Raw genomic sequence first — 18,795 nt, 5'->3', positions numbered from 1 at the left:
CCAGTTACCTTCCCATACTTCTTTGCACTTAGTCCCAGATGGATGCCCTGAAGGTTCCCACTTCCTTCTGGCCAGCTGCTGCTGCGCATTGCTATATGAGAAATAACATTTACTCTCCATGGTAAGGGAACTAGCAGTACTGCAAAAGTGTGTGGGATTCCTACCTACAAGCCTGAGTACAGTAAAAATATATATAATTTCTTCCTCTCCAGAGTAAAAGCAATAGCTGGTAGCCAGCAGTTTGCTTCAATAGGATTACTGCATTTTGGTTAATATGACACGGTACAGCAGTCTTACCATGATGTGAATCTATTTGAGTAGTAATATTTCCATTTCTATAATATACAGAATGGTCTTTGCTTTCCACCTTGGTTTATGAAGGCTAGTGGAATAATGGTAGCAACACTAACCTCTGTATTTGTAACCCAGAAAGGAGTAAAATTCAGCCCTCCACTGCATCTGTGCTGGCTGAAAGCAGTGTGCTTCCTTAGGCTGATGTTGTGAGTGCAGTGCTGCCCACATAGGAGCTACTGACTGACCACAGTTCCTGACTGTGGGAGCAAAAGCTGCTTAAGCTGATGTTTACAGGAGCCTTGTGTTTTCCCTACAGAGAAAGAGGGGGCTCCAGGAAAGCCATTGTCATCCTCTGTCAGAACTTCTATAGCAGTTTGGCATACTCGGAAATAGGAGGCATATGTCAAGCAGCAACCAACTGTCAAGTCAGGAGGTAGATGGGGAAACCTGTCCTTTAGTGTACTACCATTCTCACTCACTTCTTTTTTCCATGTCCTGTCCCAGCACCACAACCTGAATAACCTCGTTCACAAACTGTTCGGTGCCAGAGGCTAAGGGAAAATGATATTGGCTCAACAGTGAGCCAGCTCTGTTCCAGTGTATTTTTGGTCAGTGGTGATGCCCAAAAGGAAAACAGTCTGAGAAATCTAATTATAAGTGCTTTCATGATGCTTATTGTACATCTATGCATTTCTCACTAAACAGTGTCAGTATGTTATAAATTCACCTCTTGGTACAACCCCACTGAAATACAGTAATGCACCAGGAATTAATTTGGTATATTGTATCTAAGTCGTGGCTAAACTCGTGGTCTATAGAGTGTTTAATCATACATTTAACATTGTCCTGAATCAAACTCCTGCGAGTCGTCTAATCTCTCCCCAGCTCAAGAGATTCTCACTGCTAACAGGCATTTTTTTAGAAGCTATTTCCTCACTCTTTTTCAGTCCTTGCTAATAACAACCACATTTAAACTGCTAGAAGACCTTGAGTTTGAACAAAATCATACATATTATTTTTGTGTAACTGAAACTAGCAAGGCCAACCAAGATTAGTCATGCTGGGTGTCATTCGTGCTATGTGCAAAATGATCTCTTTCCTGATGGTTTTGTTGTGAGACAAGATAAACTTCTCAGATTGCAAAACCATGCCAACCCAGGTTCTAAACCAGAGATGCTTCACTCCAGCCGGTCAGAAGCTGCACAGAGAATCTTGCATCTGTTTATCACCACCAGACATCTAATTTCAATACACAGAGCAGTGAAGTAAAGATTATGCAATATATAAATGCAGTGATAAAGTATAGGGCTATAAAGAGATATCCATCAAACGCCTAAGGAGCAGGTTTCCTGGTACTCCTGCTATTTGATTCCATTCTCTTTTGATTATTCAGTTTTCTCCATTTTTTCATGACAGATCTTTTTCCTATTAAGAAGAGAATCTATTTCCCTCCAGATATTTTCCTTAAGAAAGGGTATTACAGAAACACCTTAAACTATGGCTCAAGTTGTGACCGCTCTTGACAGCGATTGGACAGAGAGATGAAGAGATGTGAGGGGATGGATGGAGCCTGAATGGAATCATAGAATCACAAGGTTGGAAAGGACCTACAAGATCATCTATTTCAACCATCCTCCCTTTACCATACCTACAGAAAACCACTAAACCGTATCTCCTAGCTCCCTATCCAGACGCTTCATGAACACTGCCAGGGATGGCAACTCCACCACCTCCCTGGGCAGCCATTCCAGTGTCTGACCACTCTCTGAGAGAAAAAGTTCCTTCTTATGTCCAGTCTAAACCTCATCTGGTATGAGAATGGCAAATGTCATTATGTCATTATTAGTCATTATCCAGCAAATGACTGAATACCAATGAAATCCCAAATTTTTTAGGCACTGTCTTAAAACTTTCAAGTTTGGGTTTTTAAGTTAAAAATGGGAAGTAATCACTGAAAACAGGTAATTCTCACAAGATTTATAATTGCACTGAAAAAGTAGTTTTCAGTGGTATGAAAGCTTACCTTTTTCATCCAGAACCAGCTGCCCCAGAAATATTCTGTATCATGTTCCACACAGAACCAAGAAGCATCAATATCTTCATGGAGACATTCTTTGACTACAGTTGTCTTATGTCTACACAGGGAAAGGCACGTAGCCCTTTAATGCTACTTGTGCTTATTTAGCTATCAGAACTGTTATTAATGGATTTGACCCTGTTTCTCAGCTTTACCTAAAGCTGTTGTATGGATCCAGGCAGCACTGCTGTAGGTGTTAAAGCACTCATAAATGCAGTTAAGGAAGCTGACTATTTCTTGTGCTTCCTAAAGCATGTCCAGTCAAAGTAAAAATATAAACAAATTTTTCTTTCTCTTTTTATATTTGTAGACAAAGGGTCAGTCTCGGATGGTGAAGGCTGACTTCAGCTGTGTTGGGCTGTCAGTGCAACTTCTACAATCTGATCCACTATTTCTCTACTGTTAGCTCAGCCCACCCAGATGGGACAGAGCCTAGTCACTGTTTCTGACCTTGGTAGCTTATGGCTCATTCCTAGACTTAGGTTTCAGCCTAGTGTTTTGTTCCGTGACCAGAATTCAGAGCCTGAGACCTCCCAGACCATCATACAAATTTCTCCTAGCACTTAAGGCTCTGAGAGCTTGAACTTCTAATTCAACCAGGCTGGAAAAACACAGATAGAAAGAGCACAGGCGTTTACAGTAGAAATTTTATTTCTAAAGCACCTGGCTGAATAGACCTTTGAAAGGAACTTAAGACCAGATGCATAGTTCCCTTGATCCCAACTTACCACTCTTGTAAGTCTGAAGTTTTACCATTATTTTTTGACAATTCCTTCTGCACTTTTTCTCTTGCAAGTCACTGTGTGTGGCAGTGATTGACCACACTGCAACATTCATCACAAAAGTGAATTCTCCATTTCTCTTCCATGTTCCTCACCAAGACACCACTCCTAGAGTCACTGTAGTCACTGTGCCCCGGTGTGGTCTCTTGCACAGAAAATATCATGGTGAACAGTGATGGGCTGAATGCACAGAGCTGGTGTCCCCATCATCTCTGAGGTTTTCACTGCGATGATCCTGTGGAGGCTAATTTTACTCTGCAGTGCAACTCACTGTAATTGCACTACTACTGATTGCAGACATTGTGGTTTTGTTGGTTGGTTTGTTGGTTTGACATTTGGAATTAGAAAGCTGCAGAGAAATAATAACACTCTCTTAGAGCCACAAAGCTACTCAGTGTATGTTCAGGCCACCTTACAGCTCTATTGTCAGTAGCAAGGATCAAGTTTTGAAGCTGGTATTTTTATCAGGGCAGGTAAAGCCACAAGGTATAAAAGTAGTGCTGAAAAAAAAAATGGCCTAGATATTCCAGTTGACTGATGATGGATATTTTTCTAAGGCATAATGCTCTGTAATGCTCTGTATTATTCTTCATGCCAGTGCCAGTCATAGCCATCATACTCTTGAAAGATGGAATTCTGTATTGTTGAATGTACACCTAAACTGAAAGTCCAGAGTGAAAACTGCCCCACTGATTTCAGAGAGGTAGCTTCTGTGCTCCAGAAAGCCATTTTCTTCCAGATCTTTGGATAGCCAAGAAAGGGTCCATTTTTGTGTCCCTGAGAGACTCCCACTGAAAGGTGCCTTATCCAATGGAAACTATGACAAAACCTGGTCATAACAAAAAACACCTTTTCCATTAGAAAAAAAACAAAAAAAATCTTAAGAAGATGAATGAAATTATCCAAATCAACCTTTTACACCTTTATTTTTTTACACCATATTTAAAACAGTCGACTGTGAGAATCAGTACTTTGTGGAGCCAGGTTTGTTATGCACTAGCTCTTAACATGACACAAGTGGACAGAAAGAGCACGTTCTGAAAAGTAATCAGTTTTCAGACTTGAATACACAGTAGTAGCATTCTTTACTTTTTACAAAGATACAAATTGTATCTTTTATCCGAATAGTTCAAAGCATTCCTCAAATAATTTACTACATCTCACCACGTTCTCTCTGTGGCATTTAAATATTGCTTTCTTCATTGTGGAAGATGGAAAAATGGAAAAATGAGAAAATGAAATGGCTTTCCTAGGACCACACAGTGAGTCAGAATCAGAGTGAAGAAAAGAAGCCCGAAGTGATGACTTCTGCTCTGCTGTTCCAAGCAGTAGATAATACAGTTTGTCTGTGATGTTCCCTCTATTGAGAGGTGATAGTTTCCTAAATATCTGCTATAATTCCATATGGAAGTTACTGGGACAGATGTGTCAATTACTGGGTGAAATTCTATGACCTAGCTATTCGAAGGTCAGACTAGATGGTCAGAAAGCTCTTGTCTAGTCTTAAAATATGAGTCGTTACCACCATACAAACTTACCGGCCCCTTCTCTCTTTCCAACAAAAATTGGCAATTAGTCTTGCTTAAAAGCTTGCTATGAAACTGCATTTTTCAAATCTAAGGCATATTATGCCAGAGGTTAGCAAAAATAGCTTCAAAAACCCTGAAAAATTGACAGGTTGAATCAATCAAATCCATTTTTAATTTTATTTTGACAAAAATTCACACTGGGGCTGACAGCTCCTTGTAAAAACAACTTTGCTCACTGCAGTTTGAAACACACATGCTATAAACCCTGAGAACAGGATTTATAATAGAAGCCTGGCAGTCTCCTAACTCAAGCGGTATTATCACCATGTGTGTGACAATAATATATTAGGACCATACTTCAGAGCTCCTTCATTAGATTCTGACATATGGAAGAGAAAGGAGAGCCTGAAAACTGGGGAGGACAGAGTGCAGCCTCAGCTGTGCATATTTATCATTTAAATCAAGTGAAGGCTATTTATTGACTTATTGATTCTAATTCAAAATTAGAACTTAATTAAAAGTTTAGTTCATTACCACACAATTACATGGCCCTCAAGACATTTCCAGGCTAGTAAAGTACATACTTAATCATGTGGTATATTGGGAAGGCTGGATCTTCAGTTGTTATAAATCAGACATTAGTAGTGCCATGCTAATTTACACCATCTGGGGACAGGGCCTATTAGTTTTCTGCGCAGGAGGCAGTTGTTATTGTTTTAAATGAAGGAGCTAAAATGTAATGTTGTCCTTTGCTGAGCAATAGCATATGTTAACTTCCCACCACAAGGCAAGTAGCAATGAGAAATTTAGTCTCAGTGCCATGTATACTACATACATTTACCAGACTCAGAACAGAAGTGCTCAGAAATAGCAGAAAGGACCGTCTGCCAAAACTTTTAATACCAAGCCCTGGAGAAGCTGTCCTGACTTGGAAACACATTGTAGTGACTGCTAAGAGAGGTTGTAGCAGAGAGCAAACTTTCCTGCCAGTTTCTCTGCAGAAGAACCACTGTACACACGTGTCAGGATGCAGGCAACATCGACACAAAGATGCTTTTCAAGCTCTGATGTTCTTTCTGGTTCTTGAGCTTCCTAGCTCCAGTCTGATGGTTGGTTGTGCTTTTTCCCTCTGCACAGTTAGTGGAATACTTTGTTTTTGTAAACTTGGCTTCTGAGGACAAGATTCTTTGAATGCTGCCAACTTAGATTTGTTGCAGCACAAGTTCAGAGTCCTGGCTATTTTTGCAGCTCGGTATACATGCACTGGTGTGAGCAGTGTGGTAGAAACAACAGAGCCAGACCTACGAAGTCTGAAGTGACAAAGCTTTTGAAAACCAGTACATGGAGAACAGGGAGTATCCACATAAGAGAATTGACTGGGGAACAGGCATTTTAATAGCTGCGTACTGGGTGCACCTGCTACTACTCAGTGCTCAACCAAATAGTATTTCCCAACTATTAATCAAGCATATCCCAGAGCTGCTGAGGGGGGACTGGTTTTCCACAATGCCAGATGACCATGATGGCTGCTCTTCACTGCTGTCTTGGACATTTCTGGAATGCAGAGACATAGAGTAATGTGGCCTCTGCTACCTTTGATTACAGTTTCTCCAGCTGGCAAGATCCCCTGCTTTATCCTTTACGATTTGGTTAATAGTTTGAGCCTTTCTAGCACTTAAAGCTATCGCACTGATTTTGTGGCAGTGGCTGCATGAAACAGCCAAAATGTCTTGCTGTCTCACATCCCACCTACTGCTACATGATTAGTTGTTGTTGCTTTTTCTCTCCTTGTTTGGACCTTGGGTCCATTTTGATACATTGAGACTAAGCCGTCTTTTTGCATGGGGCCAGTATATATTCCTGGAATGGACAGAGCCAAAGGTAAGGGTAAAAGAGTTTGCCTTGCAGCCATGGTCCATGTTGTAGCTTGTAGAGTGGGGTCATTTTCATTTTCATTCTTTCCTTCTAGTGTGTGTCTGTTTGGTTTTTTTCCATTCAAGGTAAAAAATAATAATAATAATAATAATGTTTTTGTCTAGTTCCTTTGCAGAACTTTTTGCATCTGAGGGAGAATTTCTCTGACACCTTATGCATCCCACTGAAGCCTGAAATAGAGAAGCTCAGGGCTAGCAGAGATGTTTATAAAACTGCCATCAGTAGGACTGTTAACAGCAAAGCAACCAAGTAGTGTATCACTGCTTTTCAGGCCTGCAGAAACTGGTCTGACAGGGAAGAGCTCATGCTAGGTAAATTTTACACTGATTTCAGATAGTGTCCTAGTAGTGAGAACCTCGTCCTAGTAGTCAGAACCTTGCAACAACAGACCAAGGGGGCAGCACAATTAACATCACTTGGAGACTTTCAAAGGCAGATTGGATATCTTTCCAAAAGATATTGTTTCAAACTGGCTTTGGCATGAATGGTCCCTTCTGGCCAAGGAGTCTGTCCAGAGTGTATCATTCATTCAGCTCTTTCCTTCATATGAAACAGGCCAAGTAAGTCCTCAGAATGATCATAATTTGCATAAAGATAATGGATGTAATAAAAGCTTGTGCTTCAGGGGTTTAGCTGGGTAACCACTGGGGTCAGGGAAGATTTCTTTTCTTGCACTATGCAATTAGCCAGATGTACTCCGGGTTAGTGTTTGCTCAGCTCCTCTGAAGCACTGAATATTGGCTGTGCCTGAAGACTGACTTCTCCCTGGTGAACCTGATAGTGACTAGGCTCATCCTGGGTCTCCTCTCCAGTACTAGGGGGGGAAGTGTCTGGCTCCTTTGCTCTGACCTCAGAGCATCTCCTGAAGCATGAGAGCGCTGATAGCTGGATGTACCTCACCATCAGTGCCCCCTCTCCATATCTTGCAGTACCTGAGAGGCTTCAGAAAGGCAAAAAAAAAAAAAAAAAACAACAACAAAAAACAAACAACCAAAAATGTGATAAAGAGTAGATTAACTCATTTGTTTCTAAACTTTTCTGCTTGCAACACTATTTCTGCAGTTGTAACTCCACCTGTGTGCTGCTCAGGGTATCACTTAGAGAAGCCAATACCAAGACGTTCTTAAAGCTGGACATGTCTAGATCAGATAATCAGTTATCTCCTTTAACCTTCACCTCTGCTGCATTGATGCAACCTATAGCCACCTTCCCTCAGCTCACCTTGAGGCACTCGGACAGAAGGGCTGCAGGTGCGTAAGCCCTGGCACAACAGGGAGAGCTCGCAGCAACCTGAGGAGCTGTGTGGCTCCAAGCACATGCCGTGAACACCCAGCTGGCAGTTCCCAGCCTGTCTGCACAAGGAGAAAGGAGAAGGGCACATAGCCTGCAGCACCATGGTTGCTCCTTTTTATTTTGGAACAGTGAAGGCAGACTGTGAAACTGGAGGAGATCAGAGGTGAAGGTAGCATGGCAGACTCATGCTTTCTTTCAGGGTGCCTTTTAGGCGTCTAACCTCTGTTAATTCGTGTGTGCAGGTCGCTTGTGTCAGATGAATTCCTACCTTGTAAGCACTAAAAACAACCTGTATTGTTCAGATTCTTAGAAAACAGTAATCTCTGGGCTGGATTTTACCCATGCAAGTAAATAGTTCTTAAAGAATAAATGCCACAACAGATCCTTAGGCAATACAAAATAGATTTGATACTGCTTCTTTCTTTGCCTCCAGTGATTTTAATGGAGCAGGAAGAAGCCTAATGAGATTTGCCAGGAGGCATTACTGAGATCTGGTGGCTGTGGCAGCTGAGTGCTGCATAAAATGTGCAACTGTTCATATGCTGCAGAGCACTTGAGTTGAGTCATTGCCCTTTTACTACTGCTCCTTTGGCAATAAAACTTCCATCTCTGTGACAAAGTAGTCACAGTGATTTAATACACGTGCATTTTCTAATACAGGGCTCCTGCAGCTCAGGAATGGGTCATAATCCTGCAGCCACAATTGCACCTACTTCCATTATTGTAAACAATTGTTTTGATTTTAGCGTAGTTGCTCACAGGAGTGCATCTGCTGTTAATCGTACCCAGTGCTGGAAGGTATTACTTTCAAGCACTTTTTTACTCAAAGCGTACCTTATTATGGTTACTCTACTGCATCGTTTCTTGAGTATTAATGACCTTTGGTTAATGAGTTAATTTTTTTCCCTTTGTCTGTTGTAGCTTTTCTCTGCTAGTTTTATGAGGATCTCCCATGAAGTTGGATCTTAATGATATTTTCAGTTGTTGAAACCAAGCTAGGGCAATACACCTAAGGTACCTAAATTCACGGAACACCTTGGCACAGAACAGGATCTGATTTGCAGCCCTTCTTTCTTATTGCTACGCACTGGCAATAAGGTTGAAAAAGGGATTAATTTATGTTTAACTGAAAATCTGCCTTGTGTAGGTTGGAAGGCATCACATTTCTTGGAACGGAATGCCAGAAGATGAATGCCTGCTCTGAGGAACTTCCTTTTGAGCCACTCTTTCAGTATTTTCATGTGTTCTTCTGCCATGTACTTAGAGTGCTGTTTTTTCACCAGTACTCCTGAGTAATGCTGGATTTGTCACATTTGATTTTTACTTTTATTTATTTATTTTTTCCTCTTTATTTGGAATTAATGGCAGCACTGCTTGGGAATTTTCAAAATCCAAGCAAACAGAAATATTCTGCCAAAGACTGCTTGCTTTCAACCCTCCCACAGAGCGCTAGCAGTCTGTGCAACCTCTTTTCACTATTTAAATTCACGAAGTCTGATTGTACTTCATATTTTGGATGTTTACCAGTTTGTTCGACCCCTTACTGAACCTTGATTTATTTCTTTTTAGTTTTACTTATTATTTTTCGAAGCGGCATTTTATCATCTTCTTTCTTTGCAGGGAAGCAGGGCACCTGATTTACCCAATGAAGTATTTTCGTTAGAACTTTGTCACCTCTCAGTGACATAGCTGTGCAGATTTTTTCCCCTTCCTTCTTGACAGGAGCAGACATTGCAGCTACAAGCCCCTTTCATTTAACCACAGTAATTCAAATCAATATTGATTCTTAGACCTGCTTTGCCTAGTGAACCTGTTATATCCTCAGAGACGTTCTGGTGTGTGACACTGGGACGAGCATTTGCTTAGCACCAGCTGATATATCAGTTTGGGGATCACACACTTCCTTTTAAAGGAACCTCACAAAAAAAGGGGAAATTTAGTTTAGGATATATTGACTGTTAAATACAAAGTGCTGCTTTTAAAACGTACTAGCAGCTGTTTAACATTACACCGGTTATAATTCCTTTTTATCAAAAAAATTAAGCTAAGGTACAATCCAGACCTAAAACGAATTTAGGCTTTTTGAAGCATTACCATAATTTTCCTTAGTGAACCATATTCAGTTTTAAAATTCCAATCAGAGTTGCATCTACCACTTTCTGCAAGGTCTGAATTTGTTTGCCCCGCTATCCGAGCACATCCATAAACACAGGGGACATTTAGAGTTAGGAAAAGGAAAATGGTTACGCTTTGATCAGGGCAAAAGCAGGAGGAGAAGGCTTTTGTTTTTGATTATTTTTTTCCTTCATGATTTTACAGTTTATTAGTGCCAGGTTAAGCAAACTAATGGGCGCAAATTAGGATAAAATAATGGCAGTGGTCTGTAGAGCCACTACGAAACAAATCCCCCTTCCCCCCACCCCCTTTTTAACCTTTCATCTTAGTCTCATTCTTATTTGTGGACTACCCCTTTGCCCTCCTCTTCCCCTTTGCTTGAAAAAATAAGCAGAAAATACAGTTTACATTTTGCCTGTACACACTTCTAGGTTTTTTTTTTAATACATCCCCAGAGGAAAGAGGATAAATAAATACACATTTTTTAATAGTTGTAGAGTATTTGTTCAGTGCTGGCTAACTCCCCAATAACTTGCAGAAGATCATACACACAAATCTAATTTTCTAGCTAACTTAAGTCTCTCTTGGGAATTCTGGTGGCTGCCTGCAAACACTTTCCTCAAATCAGCAGTATCAGCAAAGATTCACTATGTCACTATAATATATAAGGTAAAAAGCGAACTTAAATATGGTAGAAGACTGAGAAAGCGGGAGGAGATGGAAAAGGGAAGTACTATAAAGGGAAGGGCGTCTATAAAGACAGAGGGGTCTAAGCCTTTTACAATAGAGGCAGTCTGAAATAACCATGGTTTCTTCTTTGAATCGTGAGAATAGCTATTTTCTTGTTTAAAAGCTTAAAGAGCTATTAAGTTGGGCAAATCACTGGTAAAACAGCTGGAAATGTAAATAGCAATTTAAACAGTCCATTGCCCCTCAATCCAAATGTGGAATGTGCAGATCTACTTCAAAAAAGTTCCTCTGGTTTTATTATATTGTCAACGGTAAGAGGATTGAGTAGGCACCCTTTCTCAGTGGGCTGAATGGAGACTGTGCGCTTTATTTAGAAAATCCACATTAAAAAAAAAAATAAATTACTCCTTTTTCTCCTTTTTTCCCCCTTTTCTCCTGTTTTTCTTTTTGAAAATTTCTTTCTTTTTCCTCTTTTTTTCCCTCTCTTTCTCTCTTTCTTTCTTTTTCTCCTCTTTTTCTTTCTTTTTTTTTTCCCAAGTGAGCAGACGGGTCTCTAATTTTCACACCATTCTCCCTTAGAGACCTCCTTCAATTGCACCATTCTTTCATTATGTGGAACTAATGAAGTGCTCTGCAACCTTTAGGTCTCCAAAGAATCCACTGCTCTAGGAATATAGTCCTTAAATAAAACATGTTTCATTGGCTGACTTCAAAACACTATTCTTATGGGGGGGCGGAGGGGGATAAATAATTGTCCTGAAATCACTGTGTGAAAAAAAGAAGAAATTACATCGGACAATGCTTTTAATTTATAGTTACAGTCAAAGGATACATTCAGTAATGTCAGTTTTTGGTTCTTTTCCTAGTAAGTTGCCAGAAATCAGAATATAATCTTGAAGAGTCCCAGATAACACAGTTGTTTTTTTTTAATGTCTGTCTTTTCAGTGCCTGTGTTCTACTGAGGAACTACTGGGTTTTGTGGTGCAAAAAATAATGCAATTCCAGATCAATACAACTAATAATTCAGCAGCTGAGTTTGAAATCTGGCTGCCTTGGGTGTCTTAAGAATAACACCTCACATTTTATACATTGCTTTTTACCTTCAAAGTACTCAGCAAACACTAACTCAGTGATGCGGCATGTTTATTCAGCTTGTGAAAGCATAGATCTGCATTATCTGTGATGTATCAGCTGCCTTGTTCTCCCATGGATACTTGCCATTGCAAATGCAACTTATTTTTGTTTTCCATTATGGACCTTGTAGAAGACAGCTATTTCAAATTTGTCAAAGTCTCATCTCTTCCTAAGCAGTCTTTGCCCTCTGGCATTTTTAATTGATTTGCCTTTCTTCTTTAAAGCTTTTAATTGGCCTGAGCCCTGTTTTCCTTCCCCCATTCTGAAACCAGTGCATTTAAACCAAATGTGCTCTCTTGGAATATCTTTGTCTGCAAAGTCTGTTTTTAAATTAAAGTATAATAATGTGAAAAAAAAAAAAAAAAAAAAAAGAAGAGTGGATGCAGGGGGAAAGGAAGGTACATTAGACGTAAGATTGTTTGTATATGTCCAGCTTGTGTCTGAAACCAGCAAAGAAATGTAAACGGCTCTTGCTTATAAGAATTAAGTATCCCTTTCCTTTGGTGCTGCTTATCTTTTACTTAATTTAATTCGGGGCTTGATCTAATTTGTAGCACAGTGGATTTTGGCTTTGGTAAACTGCAATAGCCTTATCAACATGAATATTGTTATAGTACTGGCATGAGAGATTTCCTGGCTTAATTTCAGTGAAAACTAGAACAAACTGTAATGTCTGTCTTTGTCTATAAAACAATTTATATTTCTAGAAACTGTTGTAATCATCTATTTTAAGTGAAAAGATTTCTTGGAGCATAACTATTCTACAAAACCCAAGATTTATCCCAAATGTCTAGTCTATAAATAACATATTTAAGCTCCATTGAACAGATTAGAAAACAAAACAGTGCTTAATGAATGTGGAAGCTTCATTCCTTGGGTGACTAAGGATAAGTTACTGTCTTTAATTAGATCCCCCTTTATCTTGGCAGGACTGTGTTTTGTGGTACTAAACGCTTTGCAGCAGGAGTCAAGAATATGGACTATGTTTTGCCAAGGTCATTAGTAGCAATGGTTGCCTAATTGTGGACCCTCTCAAGTGGCCTGATTTCAAACACTCACAAAGTTTGCAGTTACTGCAATAAGCCACTCTAAGTTGTATATAATGGAGATACCTGAAGTCCATTTGAACATCTCAGTTCTAATTCTGGATTTCTAAACTTCTCCTGTGGACTTAAGAAAATCACTCATCCTATTGGATATTCTTTTCTTACCCTTTCCAGGGGAGAGTAATGTTCCCATTTTCTGTGTTATGAGACCTAATTCATAAATGTTTGTTGAAATTGCATATTGGGAACCTGCTGGGGTTTCCATATATTGGTACAAAATGTCATTCTTTAATTCTCATCTCTCAGTGCCTTTTGGGGAGTAGTGTCAGTGTAGCTTTAGTACTAGATAGAAAGTCCCTGTTACGCTTCTTCTCAAAGCAGCATCTGTATTCCCAGGCTGACAAGCCATGGCCAGCAAGCAATGAGAGCACAGAATCATGGAACCACAGAATGGCTTGGGTTGGAAGGGATGATGAACAGATGACTGTGACTGGCACAGATGTCAGTGCTCACAGTCGTTGCCTGGCCACTTGGGGTATCCTTCCACTGTAGAAAGTTATGGGCTCTCCTAGACTTATGTTCAATTGGAAGGAGGATATGCAATGCAAACTTTCCATAGAGTCAACATTACTGTTTTGAACCCTTACGTACTTTTCATCTTGTCACTCAATTCGGTTTGCAACCCATTGGTGCAAAGTGAGGGCTGAACAAAGCTGGTAGAAAGGTCTGGTTTTTTTCTGAGTTGTTGGTTTGAATGTGCAGAGGAAGAAAGGAGAAGCTGACACCTTATACAAACATTTAATCATATGCTCACTGAAGGCAAATCCTACTGAGAAGGTTGTAGAAGGTAAATACTGCCATGGTCTTTGCCTGTTCTATGGGCACCTTCATTCAGATTAAGTTGCCTAAGAATAGAGAGAAACCTGATATAACGTACATAAAGCATGTTCTAAACATTCACTAAACCTGACAGGTGGCTATGCTTGATATAGTATGAAATTTTTCCATGTGCTTACTGATAACACACAGTTTATAAATAGATAGATAGATAGATAGATAGATAGATAGATAGATAGATAGATAGATAGATAGATAGATAGATTAATAAATGATTAAATACTGTTTGCTGCAAGCCATTTCAAAAGTGCAAATCAGTCAGGAAGACAGCTGACTCACCTAGCCAGCTAAGAATGCTTGCTGTCTGAGAACTCATCTGGAAATACAAAGTCAGTATGAAACACACACCACTTCTTTCCCTTGTAAATCACAGCCGATAGTAGACTAGTAGGAATCTCTGTCTCAGCCTTGACCCATCTCACATACACCTAATTTGGTCTCAAGAAGTAGCTTCCTGTATTTGCTCTTAGTGAAAGCTTTCTTTTTTCCTGATTTCACTAGCTTTCTGAGCACACCTTTGTGAACCAGTCTCAGTGTCCTGTTCTCTTGCCAGCTGCTTTCATTGTAATTTAATATACCTGTGTTAATCCAAGCCATCCCAAATGACATAATAATAACAAACTGCAATGTTATTAATAGCTCTACATTGTGCATTTCATATAATTTGAGAAGAACAACAGTAAGCATAGGAGACCAAATCCCGCTGCATTTATCCGTAAAGTTATGCCCATTCAGTTGAACAGGATAATATGTGGAATTAAGGTGAGTATGTTTTACCCTTTCTGTATGGAGGCCTCCTGAGGATGCTGCATTTAATTCCATTTAATAATCTTCTCTTTCATTTGCTATTTCACACCACCTGACACTGCAGCTGCCTGTCAGGAATTGAGTTAGTTTGAGCTTGAGCTGTCTCATATGTAGCTTAGCACTCTAAAGCATCAGCTCCTTTGGAGAGCCCTTGGGGAGAAGAAGTCATTTAGCAGCAAATGATGATAGGTTTTTTCAAATGGTTCTGAGGTTGTCACTTTATATTTGAATAGGATGATGTATTTTAAATGCTACTGCAAGTGTGAAACAGAACAGGCTGTGCTTTTAAGGGTGAGGTATGCTACTAGACTACCCCGGTTCCTTTAAAGACAGTTACTGGGAAAAATATGTGAGATTAGAGGAGCAGAAAGCTTTCAGTATGAGGGATTTGTGGAGAGATGTTTGCTTTTTATTCTGAGATAAGGGATGACTTCTGAGCCCTTCACAGCAGTCCTGGGAAAAGGGGCTGGTGTCTGCATGAGCCTGGGCTTCCTGACAGTGATTTGAATTATACCTGTGGTCAGAATAGGCCACTGAAATACTATTCTGGAACATGAGAAGAAAAATGGTATAATGAGTGAAGGCTTGCTGACTTATTATTTTAACAAAGTTACTGCAAACTAAGGCTAGAAGAATGGCGAATTTCAGCACCAATGTGTAGACAGATTATTTTGGGGGGGAAGAGGAAGAAAGGAGGTTTTTTTCTTGATGCAAAGATCAAGAGGCAAAGATTCGGGCTTGGATATTTCCTATAATTTCTGTGTCAGAAGATTGCCTTCAATAACGATAGTGTTAGTTTCATTACACCATATTTATCTGGCGTGTTGAGAAGTGCAACGTGAATCTACTCAAACCTTGCCCTTTGTCTGTTGCTGGTTAGTCCTCTGAGAACTTAGTTTTATTTGTATTGTATCTATCAAAACCCTAAGCATACAACTGTTTTCTTCGATAGAGCTTATTTTTCATGTACTTCGGCTATACTTTTGGACTTGAATAGAGTCATCTGCCATTTGCATTGCTCTCAGTAGTGCTCAGCATCATTGTTTTAAGTGCATTAATACTGAAAAATGTGGGGACTGCAGCTTATCTTTCTGTAAAAGGAGCTGCTTCAGTCTTCTGAAATGTGAAATAATGTTCCAGTAGTTAAAGAAACTTCATTATGGTATTTTAAAGATACTGTTTTAAGATAAGGACATCTCTTCTTTAGAATATACTGAGAGAAAAATCATCCTTTCCTTAATTTAAACACCTCTCTGTTCAGAAGCACAATTCTGTTTACTGGCAAGCAACTGAAACATACTGGCTGTCACATCCCACAACTAATCTGAGCATTGCTATAGATAGCAATGGTGTTGCTTACTATAAGACAACAGGAGGCAGGACCTTACTTGTTCTAATTTAGACCCTCCATCTACACTTCTCCCTTGATCAATCTTAAACGTAGCGATGAGCAACTGTCCTGTGGTTCTGCTCTACTAATTGGGTTTCATCAGCTGAACACCATAGCTCTCGTGCTACAGGACCATAGGTCTAACTTTTCATCACCACCTACCTGGTACGCTCACTTGTGTTTTCAGATGGCAGTTGGAGTTCTTCATTCACGTGACACATCTGAAGAGGCTGAGGCTACAGTCAAAGCACGAGAGATATAGGCTCTCCTACCAAGGCTGATCTCAGTTCAGCTGTGTTGGATGAACTGAAAAGCTGAAATAAAATGTGTTTAATTACACTACAAAGTCTTACACTTATAGTACTACATGTGTTTTGCATTTCTATGCAGGCACCTGCTTTGGTCATCACAGGTTTAATTTAGGATAAAAATTATTACAGGTAATAGATAATTGAATAGATTTTATTCAGTGAAGCAGGACTTAATCTATAACTTCTCTTTAGCACACATCATACAAGTTCATCCTTCCTGCTCAAGGTGAAGTGTGTACGTCAACAGGCTCTTATGCAATCTGGATTACATGCTGTAAAGACTACAGCTAAATAAAGGAGTAAATAAATACATATAGTTGCACTAAAATAAGCATCCTGGATTTAAGAAATTTGTGTGCAAAGCTGTACCACTTGGATGGTCTTCCCACTACATAGCTGGCTAGGATTTGGGTTGGTGAACCTCATCTAGTCTTTGGTCCTCTAGATGTTTCTGGTGGAAGTTCTTCTTTTTGAAGTACACTAAATAGATGTTAAAATACAAAATGTGCCACCCTCTGTTGTTACAGGTAACTAGAGAGAAGGACTTGAGATTTACTTCACTACCGTGGGCCTCCCTGAGCAATGCAGAGTTTTGAAGGAGTATACAGATTTCATTCTGACCTTTAAGTAGCAGGGTGGGTGGGTAAGGGAGGAAGAAATTCGCGGGGGCATTACAGATATTTTTCTTCCCCATCTGCATGAGAAACAACCTCAAGATTACTTTTGGAGTTGGGAAAAGGTCCTGAAATCTCCTAGTCTTGTTGCTGCTGTTAATGTACAAACTGAAATATTTTGTGTCCAGGAAAGACCCCAAAAAACTAAAGGCCCTGAAAAACTGAAGCAGGGGCCTGACAGGATCCCACCAGAATGTGGTAAGGTAACCTGCCAACTCACCCACCTCTGCAGCTGCTCTCCTGGGCTGCAGTTGAAACTTGCTGCTTTCCGAATTGTCTTTGAGGGTTTTCTGGGGGCAGGCAGGAGTTCTGAGTTGGAACAAAATCAAATTTCACAATACTAAGTCCTCTAAAGTGGAATCAGCTTTTCCTCTGAACTGCTGTCATGATATGTTCTATAGAGAAGAAGAGACAGCTCATGTGGCTTAGAGCCATGTTACTTCCCACATCTGGTTTTGAGCTAAGCTGAAGGATAAAGGGACTGTGAATAGAGGTCATGGCCCGTTTTCTTTATCTTTCAATGTATGATTCTGATCCTGCTGGGACAGTCTTAGCAGAAGTCCACATGCAAGAGTAGTTCTGCTGATGAATATGAACGTGCTTTGGTGTTCCTTATGCATTCAGGGCCTTCATTAAACCAGAAAAGCACATGGATAACTGACTGCAGATCTTGGATAGCAATAAGAAAAGGAACAACAGAAAGTATCTCTGACTGAGTGCCCTCAATGGGACTTTGAAGAAGAAATCAGAGCCAGCTGTAGCCACTTTTGAAGGAGGAGTTCACTTTAACATGAGTTATCATAAAATTGTTTGAGGACTTACATCTCATAAAACAACTCAAAAGCTTTCTCAGCTGCTGGATTACTACTTGCTGCTGTCTTATGCAGTCAGAGCAGTTAATGACTATCCAGGATTTCAGATTAAAATTGACTGGTGTAGGTATAAAATACCCACGAGAATACCTCTGTCTGAGTTGCTTGACCTTTCTGGACTGTGCAAACCTGCAAGAACAAGAGGGTAGCATGTTAAGACAGCAGCAATACAATATATTTGTATGTAACCACAATGATGAGCAACATTCATTTTGAGAATAAAAGAGCTGACAATAATAAAAATGTGATGGCAAGTAATCCATATCAGATGAGCTAGTAGTTGTACTAGCAAAAATATAACTGCTTTGAGGGCTCCTGTAGAGGATTCATTGAGCTACAATCCTAAAGAGTGGGTAGGTGGTGAGTTTCAGCAGTGGCTTATTTGGTTATTACTTCCAATATTATGTGATATAGGTATAAACAAGCACAGAAACACATCTTTAAGTGGAAAAGTCGGAGTTCCACAAGGATGCTTTTTTCTAAGGTGTGGTCATTACCAAGGAAAACTGCTGAAGTGGTCCTCGTGGAAATATTTGGCCTGGTGCTGTAGATCATGTTTTTTATTGTATGTGATCACCCTATCTTAAGGTTTTGGACATTGTTTGCGAAACATTGTGCCACTTTATCTCCACACAGATTTTTAATTTTCTTTTTTTTAAAAAAGGAAAGAAAATAAAGCTTGTGAGATGATGGGCAGCTGATGTGAAGGATGCTTAGCTTTCAATTGCATGCCCCTCTTGGAGGGTACAAGGAAATACTTGGATAGCATAATGGATCTGGATCAATCATAGAATCACAGTATGGCCTGGGTTGAAAAGGACCACAATGATCATTCAGTTTCAACCCCCCCTGCCATGTGCAGGATCACAAACTACCAGACCAGGCTGCCCAGAGCCACATCCAGCCTGGTCTTGAACACCTCCAGGGATGGGGCATTCACAACCTCCTT

This window comes from Excalfactoria chinensis, chromosome 1 (genome assembly GCF_039878825.1).
Source record: "Excalfactoria chinensis isolate bCotChi1 chromosome 1, bCotChi1.hap2, whole genome shotgun sequence".
In the NCBI taxonomy this organism is placed as follows: domain Eukaryota; kingdom Metazoa; phylum Chordata; class Aves; order Galliformes; family Phasianidae; genus Excalfactoria; species Excalfactoria chinensis.
Note: the sequence above shows the minus strand (reverse complement) of the source record.